Raw genomic sequence first — 15,224 nt, forward strand, 5'->3', positions numbered from 1 at the left:
GTAGTTAATCGAGTTATCATTTGATGTTAATATACAGCTATAACTATTTATTGGAATTTGTCTTAAAGGGATGAATTCTGAGCTGGTTCCCCCCCACTCAAGAGGAAGGATGGATCAAGTTTAGGTGGAGTGAAGCCTGCACTGGACAGCATCCAAAGGTGAATCTTGGAGTTGTATTTCAGTTCATTGCTTGAAATAAAATCTCTAGCACTTGTAGAAAGGGATGCTCTGGGAATGTTGGCATCTTCAAACTCAAGGTAATCCTTCAGTAGACCAGACACTGGAATAAATAGTAAAATCAAAGACAGAATTCCTGTCCAGGAATCTGCTATCTCATGGTGGATACAGAAGTGAACAAATTATTATGGTGTTGGGCAATTTGATGAGTATCATAAAATTTGGGGGAAATTCTGTGGTTCATAGAGGAAGAAGAGTGGGGGAAAACACTGTTACTAAGCAAAGTGATCAGTTCAGTTCAGTCGCTCAGTCGTGTCCGACTTTTTGCGACCCCATGAACCGCAGCACGCCAGGCCTCCCTGTCCATCACCAACTCCCGGAGCCTACCCAAACTCATGTCCATTGAGTTGGTGATGCCATCCAACCATCTCATCCTCTGTCAACCCCTTCTTCTCATGCCCTCAATCTTTCCCAGCATCAGGGTCTTTTCCAATGAGTCAGCTCTTCACATCAGATGGCCAAAGTATTGGAGTTTCAGCTTCAACATCAGTCCTTCCAATGAACTCCCCGGACTGATCTCCTTTAGGATGGACTGGTTGAATCTCCTTGCAGTCCAAGGGACTCTCAAGAGTCTTCTCCAACACCACAGTTCAAAAGCATCAATTCTTCAGTGCTCAGCTTTCTTTATAGTCCAACTCTCACATCCATACCTGACTACTGGAAAAACCATAGCCTTGACTAGACGGACCTTTGTCAGCAAAGTAATGTCTCTGCTTTTTAATATGCTGTCTAGGTTGGTCGTAACTTTCCTTCCAAGGAGTAAGTGTCTAGGATTTGTTTGATGTTGACATAAAGATCCTTATAATGTGGTAATTCTTGATCAGGGATCTGGAAGCCATACCTGGTTCTTTCCACACTATACCATAACATAAAAAATACTTTCAAGATTGCAAACCTGACTTAGACCTTCTTCAGTGACCTCCTATCCTAGAGTAAGGGCAGGTAACCAATTATTAAAAATGATCAAGGCAATTGTACTTCCAGGCAGCAGTAGCAATTCCTCTGCTGCTTTGCATCTTGAAGTATTTTTAGCACCTTTAGGCCACAAACTTAGACAGCCCTTAAAGTGGCTGTTGGTTTGACTCATACTTTAATTTAGCTCTTTTTTCTATACTTGCTTGGTTCTTCTGTGATACTGCCAGTGCTGACCATTACAGGACCTTAGGGAGACAACAAGCTAGAGATGAGAGACAGGAGATACCTATATCTAATGTTTCAGGTTAATGCTTCTTAGTGGTTTTTCTTTCTTTTTTTTTTTTATTGTTGAGGTTTTCTCAGCATTTAAAAAAAATTGTTTTTTTTAATTGAAGGATAATTGCTGTAAAGAATTCTGTTGTTTTCTGTCAAATCTCACCATGAATATTATATTGAGCCTTGCCCTTTCTTTCTTCTCAAGGACATTCCAAGCATATCAGACCTGAGGACTGCAAGCAACTTTAAGAAGCTTCATATTCAGCAGGTCTTTCCTTTTGAGAATCTGGATAAGCTCCAACCAATCTAATAGGATGGCTTGCAGTTTCCCTGGAGAAAAAGGTAATGTAAGGAGCTTATTGTGTGAATTCTGTCTTTGGCTTTAAAGGCTTTAACTTCCTATAGCTCTCCTTTTAAAAACAGAACATGAGCCAATTTTCATCAATTTCTATACATTTTTTCTTTTTGAGTATAAGAGTAGAATAATAGAGATCCAAGGGCCTGTGTAAGCTACATTATTGGATCCTTGTTTTTCCTTTTGCATAGATTTGCTTAGTTGTTATAATAACTGAGGTTTTATGTGCCTGTAGCCATTCTTGATTTTTTGAATATCCTGGTACTTTGGTGGTACCTCATTTATATAAGCTATTCAAGAACTGTACCATGTAGATTGAGGAGAAAACAATTCTGTTTACCTTGGCAATGCTCCAACATCTTACTGCTTAATATACAAATTATTAATAAAAGAAGGGAGTGCTACAAAACTAGGTGAGAGAGACGTACTTTTGTTGAGATGGATCACTCAATTCTTACAATAGTACTTTATAAAAGAAGCCTGAGGCAACGTCTTACAGAATTCATATGGTCAGACCACATTGGAATTCTTCTCAAGTGGCTTGATGGCTCTCCTGATAGAGAAAGCTAGCTCCTCCTTTTGTTATTTTCAATCCCTTAATTTCTTGACCTGTATTTTTTGAGGACACAAGGACATTAAAAACCCACGCTCTCAAGCAGGGTCCCCACCCTCCAGGATCTAATGCCTGGTGATCTGAGGTAGAGCTGATGTAATAATAATGGAAATAAAGTGCACAACAAATGTAATGCACTTGAATCATCCCAAAATCATTTCCCCAACCCTGGTCCATGGGAAAATTGTCTTCCATGAAACTGGTCCTGGTGCCAAAAAAGTTAGGGACCACTGCTCTAGAGGATTATTCATCAGTAGAGACTGGTGACTAAAACAAAATATGGGAATTTGGGTAATTATTCAGCTCTAAGTTGCTCTAGAAAATGAGGGGAAGTACAGGGAATGCAGCTTGAATGAATAGAGGAATTTGCATGCTGCTAGGCTGGTAGCTTGGAGAATGTGATGGCACCCCACTCCAGTATTCTTGCCTGGGAAATCCCATGGATGGAGGAGCCTGGTGGGCTGCAGTCCATGGGGTCGCTAGGAGTTGGACACGACTGAGCGACTTCACTTTCACTTTTCACTTTCATGCATTAGAGAAAGAAATGGCACCCACTCCAGTGTTCTTGCCTGGAGAATCCCAGGGACGGGGGAGCCTGGTGGGCTGCCATCTATGGGGTCTCACAGAGTTGGACACTACTGAAGCGACTTAGCAGCAGCAGCAAGCTGGTAGCTATTAATAGAATATAAAGCTCTACACAGTTCTAAATCTCCAGTCCTTAATCTGAAGAAAAGGGTAGACATGGTTCAATTTAACCCCTAGTTACTCATTGGGACAGACTTTCCCAGTGTACTGAATTTCAATAATTTATTTTTCTTTTATCTCTTTTCCAGATCTACCTCAAAAGAATAGGCCTGTTGCTTTACAGTGTTAGTGACCCATTCCCTTTGACGATTCCTAGGTGGAGATGGGGCATGAGGATCCTCCAGGGGAAAGATTCACTACCACTGAGCAACAACTCTAGGCCAGGAGGTTATACCAAGATTCTTTCCTGGGCCCAGTTAAGAAGGTGAAGCCTCAAGACAACCACCACACATCCAGAGGTGGGTAAACTGTCCCTAAAAGCATAATAATTAGTCTTTAATTTCTTGTTTTTCAGTATACATTGCACTTAGCTTTCCATTTAGATTGTTTTAGTCATTATCATCTATATCTGCTTTGGTAAAAAGAAAAGAAAAAAAAAAAAACTGCCTCCTAATTACCCTGGGAAGTAACTGAGTGTGACATGGGTTAAAATGATGATGTGAAGAAAATAGCAGGCTGCATTAGTTAGGGTGTTTAGGATGGGACTGAAGTATGTGGTAGAGGCTTACAGCTAAGTTTTAGGAGAACATGGATGATGACTGACACATCTGTGACACTGATCATGGGCCAATCATCATTCTGGACCCTCTGATTCCTAAAGTCTCCCTTGAGGCCTTATTGGAGAATTTTGCCAATCATTTACATACTTCAAGATGCCTTGGGAAAGCTGTGGGACAAAACAAAAAACAAGCTGTTTGAGAAGATAAAATAGAGATTTATCTTTTTATGCTCTGCCTGCTAATTGACAGAAGCTTCACAACTATGAATGGGAGGCACAAAGTTGTCTATCATCAGACTGCATCTAAAGAACTAGCACACTGTGTACTTTAGGTCAGTGATGAGAGAGGATGATTAGGGGGATACAGGTTGAGAGGTAGAGGTAACTGTTCAGTGCAGAAAGTCCTGATTGTATAGGCTTTGTAAAGATTACTATCCAATTAAAGGAATAAGGCTGTGATGGATGATGTTTCCAGTGCCTCACCAAGTGTTATTCAGTTCACTTCAGTCGCTCAGTCATGTCTGACTCTTTGCGACCCCATAAACTGCAGCACGCCAGGCCTCCCTGTCCATCACCAACTCCCAGAGTTTACCGAAACTCATGTCCATTGAGTCGGTGATGCCATTTAAGCATCTCATCCTCTGTCATCCCCTTCTCCTCCTGCCTTCAATCTTTCCCAACATCAGGGTCTTTTCAAATGAGTCAGCTCTTTGCATCAGGTGGCCTAAGTATTGGAGTTTCAGCTTCAACATCAGTCTTTCCAATGAACACCCAGGACTGATTTCCTTTAGGATGGACTGGTTGGATCTCCTTGCAGTCCAAGGGACTCTCAAGAGTCTTATCCAACACCACAGTTCAAAAGGATCAATTCTTTGGTGCTCAGCTTTCTCTGTAGTCTAACTCTCACATCCATACCTGACTACTGGAAAAACCATAGCCTTGACTAGAGGCACCTTTATTGACAAAGTAATGTCTCTACTTTTTAATATGCTGTCTAAGTAGGAAATATAACTTTCCTTCCAAGGAGTAAGTGTCTTTTAACTTCATGGCTGCAGTCACCAGCTGCAGTGATTTTGGAGCCCAGAAAAATAAAGTCAGCCACTGTTTCCATTGTTTCCCCATCTATCTGCCATGAAGTGATGGAACCATGATCTTAGTTTTCTGAATGTTGAGCTTTAAGCCAACTTTTTCACTCTCCTCTTTCACTTTCATCAAGAGGCTCTTTAGTTCTTCACTTTCTGCCATAAGGGTGGTGAGCATCTGCATATCTGAGGTTATTGATATTTCTCCTGGCAATCTTGATTCCAACTTGTGCTTCATCTAACCCAGTGTCTCTCTGCATATAAGTTAAATAAACAGGGTGACAATATACAGCCTTGACGTACTCCTTTTCCTATTTGGAACCAGTCTGCTGTTTCATGTCCAGTTCTAGCTGTTGTTTCCTGACCTGCATACAGGTTTCTTAAGAGGCAGATCAGGTGGTCTGGTATTCCCATCTCTTTCAGAATTTTCCACAGTTTATTGTGATCCACACAGTCGAAGGCTTTGGCATAGTCAATAAAACAGAAATAGATGTTTTTCTGGAACTCTCTTGCTTTTTCGATGATCCAGCGGATGTTGGCAATTTGATCTCCGGTTCCTCTGCCTTTTCTAAAACCAGCTTGAACATCTGGAAGTTCACAGTTCACATATTGCCGAAGCCTGGCTTGGAGAATTTTGAGCATTACTTTACTAGCGTGTGAGATGAGTGCAATTGTGCGGTAGTTTGAGTATTCTTTGGCATTGCCTTTCTTTGGGCTTGGAATGAAAACTGACCTTTTCCAGTCCTGTGGCCACTGCTGAGTTTTCCAAATTTGCTGGCATATTGAGTGCAGCACTTCAGCAGCATCATCTTTTAGGATTTGAAATAGCTCAGCTGGAATTCCATCACCTCCACTAGCTTCGTTTGTAGTGATACTTCCTAAGGCCCACTTGACTTCACATTCCAGGATGTCTGGCTCTAGGTGAGTGATCACACTATCATGATTATCTGGGTCATGAAGCTCTTTTTTGTACAGTTCTTCTGTGTATTCTTGCCACCTCTTCTCAATATCTTCTGCTTCTGTTAGCTCCATACCATTTCTGTCCTTTGTTGAGCCCATCTTTGCATGAAATGTTCCCTTGGTATCTCTAATTTTCTTGAAGAGATCTCTAGTCTTTCCTATTCTATTGCTTTCCTCTATTTCTTTGCATTGATCGCTGAGGAAGGCTTTCTTATCTTTCCTTGCTATTCTTTGGAACTCTGCATTCGAATGGGTATATCTTTCCTTTTCTCCTTTGCTTTTCACTTTGCTTTTTTTCACAGCTATTTGTAAGGCCTCCTCAGCCATTTTGCTTTTTTGCATTTCTTTTTCTTGGGGATGGTCTTGATCCCTGTCTCCTGTACAGTGTCATGAATCTCCATCCATAGTTCATCAGGCACTCTTTCTATCAGAACTAGTCCCTTAAATCTATTTCTAACTTCCACTGTATAATCATAAGGGATTTGATTTAGGTCATACCTGAATGGTCTAGTGGTTTTCCCCAAGTGTTATTAGGCAAGACATTTTCCTGTTTATGCCATAGTTTCCTATTCTGTTGAATGAGGCAGTTATATTAGTTTTATCTCTAAGGACCTAAAAGTGTCAACTTTATACTTTTCTAAGTTCTGTAGAGACAGTTTCTATAGCTCATTAATTTGGGTCTTCCCATAACTCTAGCACAGTACTCAGTTAATACTTCTTCATGGCATTTACATGGTTTCTTTCTTGTTTTCTTTTGTAGCTCCTGGTTGTTCCCTTCATATTTGCCAAATCATTATCTTTCCCTGAAGTAGTGCAAAGAGCAAGAAATGTGAACACACCAAGGAAGATCAACATGCCTGCAATGCTAGCATTTTAGAATAGCAGAATGAAGTAAGTTGTTGTTGGTGTAATCCTATGAGCATTAGTTTAGAGCTAATGTCTGTTTGATGGAGGTTTGTGTGGGATGATGTATAGTGATCCATGGTGGAAGAGGTGCTGAATGTGAGATGGGAGGATGATCAGTAACCTATATTAACAGTTGGTTTCACTAAAGCAACTCAAAAGATAATATAGTCTGTGTACCAGTTGTGTCATAGGGTAATTTAGTTTCACCTTGTCTGTTTATCTTTTCTACATAGATCATTTGCCACACTTAGAGGCCTAAACACATAGAAACTTAAGCCAAAAATGTTTGTTTTTTGCTGAAAGGCTGGCCTCTCACTCTTGTGAGCGAATCTGCAGTTTGGATATAATATTAAAGAAAACCTAGTCCCTGAAGCAGCCATTATAATCATCAAAAGTATGACGATTTTATAAAGGAATGGGGAAAAGTGAAGATATAAAATGAGAGAACTAACTAGGCACTCTCTAAAGGCCCTTTACTATGTATAATGTTCACTTATGTGTGGCAACTTATTTGGCTCTCCGGGAACTCTTGGGAAAGTTGTAGCAGAATGTTGAGGCACATGAGATAATATGAGATAGGAGGTGAGATGAGATGTGAGATTAATGTAAACTGCCACTCATCACGTGAACAACCTTTTGGCAATTTAGAGTCTGATTAGACTTGTCTATTTGTGAAGCTAAAATGAAATCATGTATGTAAAGTGCTTAGTACACTGCCTAGTACATGATAGGTAAAAGGTAACCTAAGAAGTTTCATAAGTTCAACTGACACAATACAAGTGACCACTGATACCATCTAGTAGCACAGAGTTGGTGTGGTTTGATTCTATGTAAAAAATTCCCAAAGTAAAAGTTTGTAAGTAGAAGAGTATCTGTGTTGGTGGTAATTGTTGTTATTATAATTATTATTGTTAGTAGTAATATAAATAATATTGACACTAATAACAGATTATTGCAATTATTAATGCACTTTTTTGTTTTCTTCTCTTTGTGATGCTTCTTGTGCCTGTCATGCTCATCACTGTAGTTTGTCTCTTCTATTTCTTACCCTCTTCCATGTCTGCCTTTGCTTATCTTTTAAACTCATAAGTGTGTATTTGTTTGTTTGTCTGTTTCTTCTTTGAATGTCTTTGGTCTTTCTTGTCTAAAGTATGTCTTACCCATTTCCATGATTCTCTTGCTAGTTTCTTCTCTGTATATCTTTGTCTCATTTACTTTTTTGTACCCAGGAGTGGTCTGTGTCTTGTCTTAAATGTCTCTCTCTAGTTTTCTTCATTTTGTTACTGATTCTCCTTGCTCTGCTAGATCTAGCTCTTCTTTCACCGTTCTCTGTGAGCCTCTTGAGTTATGTGTGCCTTTTGCTCATTTCTTGCTATGCCTGCCTCTCTTCTTTTTCTCTTTGTGAACTCTGTCACCCGTTCCCCTTGTTGGCTTGACATTTCACCTTTTCTGATACTGGCTACCCTTCTGCTGTTTCTACTCTTTATCTTGCATATTTCTCTTTTCTACATATTCTTTGTGCCTTTCTTGGGCTATTTTCTCTTTTTTTCCTCATGCTTTGTGTGCCCCAGTGTCTCTTTGTTCTTTGTGATTTTCAATTTCAGCATTCATCTCTGTTCTCTTGGTTCTTCTCTCCTTTTGCCTTTCTATTCACTTTTGAGTATTTCTTGAGTCTATGTCTCCCCCTCTTTGATTTCATGCAATTCTGTCTCCTGGCATATTTTTTCATGCGTGTTTGTGTGTGTGCTCTTTTGTGTGTTTGTAAAGGCGCCTCCTAACCCCTTCCAGTAGGTGCAGAGTGTCAGCTATCAAAATAAGCATTGCAGAGCTGTTCGTTATGCCAGGCCGCCCTGTGAGATGATCCAAAACCAACAGAAGGTCCAAGGGTCTAGACTGGAGTTGGATAGAAGACTCAAGTCTCCGTGAGACAGAAGGCCAAAGACCTAGGATGGGATTAAAAAACCTTGTCTTGAAGACCTGTGACCCAAAAGATGGAAGTGCCCTAGCACACACAAAGACCCAGGACTCAAACCTATCTATATAAGACAGAAGGCCCAAGAGAGACAGATATTTCAAGACTAAATTAGATAGGAAACTGGAGGTTCGTGACAGAGATACCAGGAAAGAAAGAAGCCCCAGGACCAAAGGAAATTCCAAGATGAGACTCTTAAACCCCAGCTGTTTCTATTGCTCTTTTCCCTACTCTTGGACATTTTCAGTTCTCCCTTCCTTCTCATGTCTCCATTTATATCTACTTCTTTTGAGATGTCCTTTTTGATGTTACCTTTAAAAAAAAAAAAAAAACGTATCTTTAGATCAGTAATATTATGCTTTGGCCTGTTTTTATTACAGTTTTGAACCATTTATTAAGTTTTAGAAGTTTTAAACTTCCATTTCTCTTCACCTCCTCTCCACTTGAGAGGGACACATAGCTGACATTATATTTCAGTCCCCTCTTTCCTCAGAAGCTCTAGGCTGATGAGAGAAGGAAAGTATCAGGTTCAGTTATTGAGGGGAAAGAAAGTGCCAAGCTATCTAGAGAAAATGTGAAGAGATGCTCCACAGGCCAATGAGAAGAATTAGACAAGAAATACACAGATGTGCCAGTTTGCTGAGAAGTGCCAGCCAGCAACATCTTACTTATTTGAGCTTGGGTGAGCAGGATACCTGAGGCTTGGGATTCTTACTGTTGGTTATGAAGGAGGATTGGGCCTAACACATAGTGAGGCCCCAAGGAAGGAGCATGAACTCCCTGCTCATAGTAGTGGCCTAATAATGTGGTAAGCTGCATAAGTTTTATCCCTCGGTTTAATACCTACCTCTAGGCTTAAAGGTGAGAAAATCTGGGAATATTTAGCAGGTTTAATCCTTTCATTGATTTTTTTCCTCTTACCATAAGGAAAGATAATTTTAGTGATAATATATATGAAAGCACTGTAAAACACAGAAAAAAAGCAAGACTTTCTCATTAATAATGTATTGGCACTCATGCACAGCTAACATTTGAAAATGCATTGTCAGTTGTGAAGCATTATGTAAATCAAGGGTTATCACACCCTTTTTGTAAAGGATCAGATGGCAATTATTTTATACTTTGCAAGCCATATGGTCTCTCTCTGCTTTTTTTTATTTTTAAAGTGAATATGGTCTGTGGGCCACAGTTTATCACCCCTGGTGTAATTGCCAGGGACTGTGTGCTGAATAATATTAATTTCTTTCTTTGTGCCTGTCCCTGTATGCATTAAGGATGCAATGATTACTTATGGTCATATCCAGGTGATATGAAGAAAAATATATGAATGTGACTTATAAACTATTATGCACTTTAAAAGCTTGTCACAATTTTCAGAGTTGATGAATGAACATTGATTACATGGTATATACATTTCTAGGCACTGTATATACAAAGAACAAAAGCGTGAATAAAGGGCTTTCTCAAAAGTATGTAATACTGTACAGATATTAGGAATTAAGTCTATGATAAATGAGTAATTCATGTATTTGTGGCCATTGTGTTTCTGTGGCTCTGGTGATTTTGAGTACAGATGTAGTATTCCAAGTCACAGAAAAGAAAACATTGTTCAGTCGCTAAGTCGTGTCTGACGCTTTGTGACCCCATGAACTGCAGCATGCCAGGCTTCCAAACCCTTAAACTATAAAGCATACTGCAAACACAAGGGATTTAAGCTATTGTGATTACTCATAATGTGCCAGATAACATCCTGGGCACTACAGATGTCAAAGGAAAAGAATATTCTTATTATAGAATAATTAAAAATTTTAGATAGGCCGTACATTTTAAAGTGCTTTGTACTAAAGCACTGTATAAATACCAATGGGCTATATGTTTATGAATGAATGAATAAGTATTAATTTCCTTATATATGCCAGCTATTGTTTCAGGTACTGTGAAATCCAAGACAATGCTCCCAAGTGATAAGAGGGATGTTTATGTCCTATACTACTTATATATAAAGAATTAGATATTACTTATTTTAATCAATAAAGACTTTACTGGTGATGTTGAACTAAATTATTACCAGTATATTTCCCAAGGTAATAGGAAAATGTAATGAATGAAATTGAGCTTTCTAACTATAAAATGCTACATAAATATAAAACATTAGGTGTTTTCTCTGTGAACAAAACTTAGGTTGAGACAGACATTTGTTTGTGTGTGTTAGTCGTTCAATCATGTCTGACTCTTGCGACCCCATGGACTGTAACCCACCAGACTCCTCTCTCTGTGGATTTCTCCACACAAGAAAACTGAAGTGGGTTGTCATTCCCTTCTCCAGGGGATATTCTTGACCCAGAAACTGAACTCAGGTCTCCTGCACTGCAGGCAGATTCTTTACCATCTGAGCCACAGGTTCTCATTGTGTGTTTGACCCACTATGAGAAAGGCAGTATAAAATTCTCAGTATACAAACTGAGAGTTTAAATACTTGGTAAATGAATGGGTCATTAATATTAGTTGCCTACTATGTGAACTCACTGTTATAGGCACTAAAGAGACACACAAATTTATCATTTTATTGTGCCTACAGTTGAGAATAGGCAATACATACGTTAGTATTTTGTGAACTCTAAGAGTACCATATAAGTGTAACTATTGATTTCCTCAGTTGGTATGCCTAATACTAGGCTTGCAAAATTGTATCATAGCTATTATACCATGAAAAAAGTCAGAAAAAATTTGAGCAAGGATTGTTAATTACTGAACACTTCAAATATGATACATAAAGGACTAAATGTCTGATGAATGCAAGCCTGGATGATAATTATGTGCCAGTCTCCTTGATAAGCATAAGAGATAAGAAGATAATCCATCTTTACTGTGTTCTGGGCAGCAGAAGGTAATATATAAAATCAATTTGTAGGTCTTAAACTGGCATACATATATAAGCCATATCTGCTGAATGAACATTGATTACTTACTCTCTCTTATTCCAAGAGATAGCAACTAGGGATGCAAAAATTCATTGCCATTATTGTTGAACCTGTAACAGAGATCTGTATAAATTTTACAAAGCTTACTGTTCTATACAGATCTAAAGAATTAACTGTTGGCTTAATGAATGGTTACTGATTACTTTCTATCTATAAAGCTCAAAACTGTGTATGCTCTAGGATATAAAAATGACTCTCCTTATCAGATGCTGTAAATAACATGAGTGGGAATCCAGAATAAAAATTACTTAACCATTGCTCAGCTTATTTGATGATAAAAACATGGGCAGAATGGAATTGTGCAAGGCAGTATGCTGAATGCTGAGCTAGGTGGAAAGATAAAATCCAGACCAGAAGGCCACTTGCTCCCTGGCTTGACTAAAGGAATGGAATTTTTTTGTTTCTTTGTTTAAAGAGCAAGATGTTGTCATTCTCCATTGGTCTTTTAAATGCTGAATGCTGAAGATGGAGGTGAATTCAATCCACTCTGGCCTGGCATAGAGAAATTGAAAGAGTAAAAAATGGTTCAGGTTGGCTTTTAGATTAATTTGATGAACAGCATCTTTTATGTAAAATATATCATTCTAGGTCCTGAGCATAAGAGATATGAAATGGGCCTAGTCTAAAGGGCTTTAGATAGATCAAAGATTATAACTGAAAATCCAAAAACATCTTTGAGTTTTAAGTAAATATTTGAGTTCCCGTTCCCTAGATCCTATTCCTGTTCCTTGAATTCTTGTTCCTATTTTCTTGGTGAAGTCTGGTCCAGAAAACCTATTGACTTGCCTTGGAAATTTAAAAAATAGAAAAACAATATGGTTCTTTCAATGTAAAATGAAGATATATTTCTTGGCTCTAGAAAGTATCAATGTCATGTGCTCATTGACCTAGATTGAAGCCAGAAGATTAATAAAAGGCCTCAGAGTTTGTCCTTTAATTCATTAATATTCTGTTTTTATTATAGTTAAATGGGTAAGATGACAATCAAGATTATTATGGCATGGAATCAGGAAGACAATAAAAAAGATTCTTCCTAGATTTTCCATATTTTGTAAATTATTCACTTGAATGAAGTACTGTTCTTAAGTGCTGAGGAGAATGAAGAGATTTACAAGACCTAGACCAAAATATACTTTAATTTCACTAGTACATGGAGGATACACAAGAACAAATTTAATAGGAGATTGCAATTCTTTCATTAGTTGGAAAAACTAAAGTAGCTGTGATATTAAGATACTGAGATGGAATGATTAAACAGATCACTTTCTCTTTGGCATGTTTTGTAGAGAAGGAATAAAAAAGCTTTTCAGTTATTCATACAAGCATTGAAGAAGGTGATGCTAAATGAAATAGATCTGGTAAAAAAGAAATTGTCTTGGAGATGCAGTTAAAAAAAAAAAAAACAAGAAATGGAGTGAAACTTCATTGAATGAGTGTCTATTTCAAGGCATTGTGCTAATTCCTAGACAGAAAACAAAAAAGATCTTGACTGAAAGACACTTACTTGACTTGGAAACTGGTATATAAGAGAAGAGGTTATTGTTAATTTTTTAAATTTATTCATTCATTCTACAAGTATGTTTGAGTGCCTATTGTATATAAGCTCCTTAGCTGGGTTCTAGCTAGGTTCTCTAGCTAACCCCCAGAAAGAGACATGAGAAAATGAATGCCTTCCCAGAGAACTTAAAATTTGCCTTTTGGCCTATTTTCTGATCAGGGCTAAACGGCTTACTTCCTCAATAATATTGTGTGGTTTAATTCCTACTCCATCTTAAACCACTCTGGCCACTACAATAAGCAGGGGTTTTTACTGAACTGCTCCTTAAATTGCAGGATCCTTCCTTATAATAAAACACTTCAGTTTTCCTAACCCATCCCTCATGAAAAATGGTTGTGATCATAGTGAGCCGAAAGAGGGATGAGAAGCAACTGATTCCCAAACTTCAGTCTCATTGGTACCAACCTTGAAGAACCACTCATACTCAAATCACAATTGGTTTTGAAACACACTTACAGTTTTGTCTATGACAAATATACACTGCCTAAGTCTTTTTTAAAAACAATCCTCTGATATTACTTAGCAAGTTTGGAGATGGAGACATGATTTGTGTTTTGCAACAATAGCTTCTCAACTTACAATTTAGAAATCTTTTCCTTTTCACCATCAAAACCTGCTTAAGATAAGACTTGAAAATAGCCTAACAATTTTACTATGCTTAAGCCTTAAGAATAATAGAAATTGAAAGTATTTGGCAAATGTTGGAGGGAAAAAAAATCTACATATAGGCCCAAATGGGCTTTGGCCTTTTCTCTTTTTAAATCACTCACAGAGGGTGGGATAGGAGGAAGAGTGAAAGAAAAGGTCAAGCCTGATTCTAAAAAGAGTTGGTCTTAAAAGTATTGCTACCTCCAGATCTAACTTGGGGATTGCTGTTCTTAGTGTAATTCAATTTTAAAAACTGGTCACTGTTAAGATGAGGACAAAGTCCTTTGTCCATCAGTTAAGCCTGGGGTTATATAATTATGGAATTTATTAAATCTATGTGACCTCTCCATCATAAGGTAGTCTTAAAGCTAAAGTCGGTCCACTACGTAGAAAGAGGACTTTATCGTTCACTATAATTCATACACACTTTCAAAGCATCTACACTTTAAAGTTTACATGGCAAGACAACAATACCATCTGTAAAAATAGAAGGAAATAGAAGAATGGCAGGAGATAGTTGCTGGAGGGAGCGAATTTGAATGGGATTTGGGGTAATGTTTGTAGTTTTTGCTTTGTATATTTTTATTTAAGTGTAAGGTGTATCTGATATTAATAATGTTTGGTGTTTAATATGTACTATTAGCTGGACTCAGTAACTCCCCTTTCTCCAGGTAGGGATGAGAGATGCATTATTGGAAAGGAGAAAGTAACAGTCTTCATTTCACAGTTTCTGGCATCCCAAGGCCACACTACTGATAAACAAGAATAATAGAACATTCTGTCATCTGATTTTTGTGGCATAAATGAAGTTGTGAACAATTTTTTTTTTCTTAAGAAAAAGAAACAGCTTTACATCTACCCTTTTACCTTAAAAGGATCTATGCCAAAATGCTCTGATGAATGGAAGACACACATGGACTTGTGAACTGATGTGAAACACATAATATCTGAGCCTTGGTTGTTGTGAAGACTGAAAAGTCTTGTTCAGTTCGGATAACCACCAAAAAAGCAACCTAAAGCTGTCTATATGTCACAACTGAGACAAATTGGGGAGTTTGTTGTTTAATGTCAAATAAAAATGTACTGTTTTTAAAGCTTTGTTTTTGATGCTAAAACAAGTTCTACCTCACTGTCCTTTCCTAACCACACTAGTTACCTCAGTTTTTAAAAAAGGTTATCTTAACCACCCAGCTTGGGTAAGTGATTTGAGGTCTCATTTTTCCCCCCTAGCTTCAGTTGCTTTGGTTAGAAATGCTGAGCAGCACATACCCAATTTTAAAGAAGTGTGAAGCAAAAAAATTATTGAAGAACAAAGGTGGGATAGGAATAGGGCATAGAAAATTTAAGGCTGTGGAAAGTAGGATATATCCAGGAAGGTAATCACTGTAATGAAAGTAACAGGTCCAATCTTTGAGTAG

The 15,224-nt window shown here is 38.0% G+C and overlaps 1 long non-coding RNA gene across 4 annotated transcripts in view; it reads left to right on the forward strand.

Moving 5' to 3' along the window:
* LOC109555238 (uncharacterized) overlaps nt 1-14,900 on the forward strand; it is a 38,018-nt gene extending 23,118 nt beyond the window's left edge. For 3 of the 4 annotated variants that reach the window (XR_002180242.2, XR_002180241.2, XR_002180240.2), the window contains exons 2-6: nt 69-158; nt 1,634-1,770; nt 3,230-3,439; nt 6,502-6,632; nt 7,675-14,900. This is a non-coding gene — a long non-coding RNA (uncharacterized lncRNA). The remainder of the gene's footprint in view (nt 1-68; nt 159-1,633; nt 1,771-3,229; nt 3,440-6,501; nt 6,633-7,674) is intronic. The other variant, XR_002180243.2, reaches the window with a different exon arrangement.
* The last annotated feature ends 324 nt before the right edge of the window (nt 14,901-15,224 follow it).

This window comes from Bos indicus, chromosome X (genome assembly GCF_029378745.1).
Source record: "Bos indicus isolate NIAB-ARS_2022 breed Sahiwal x Tharparkar chromosome X, NIAB-ARS_B.indTharparkar_mat_pri_1.0, whole genome shotgun sequence".
Taxonomy (NCBI): domain Eukaryota; kingdom Metazoa; phylum Chordata; class Mammalia; order Artiodactyla; family Bovidae; genus Bos; species Bos indicus.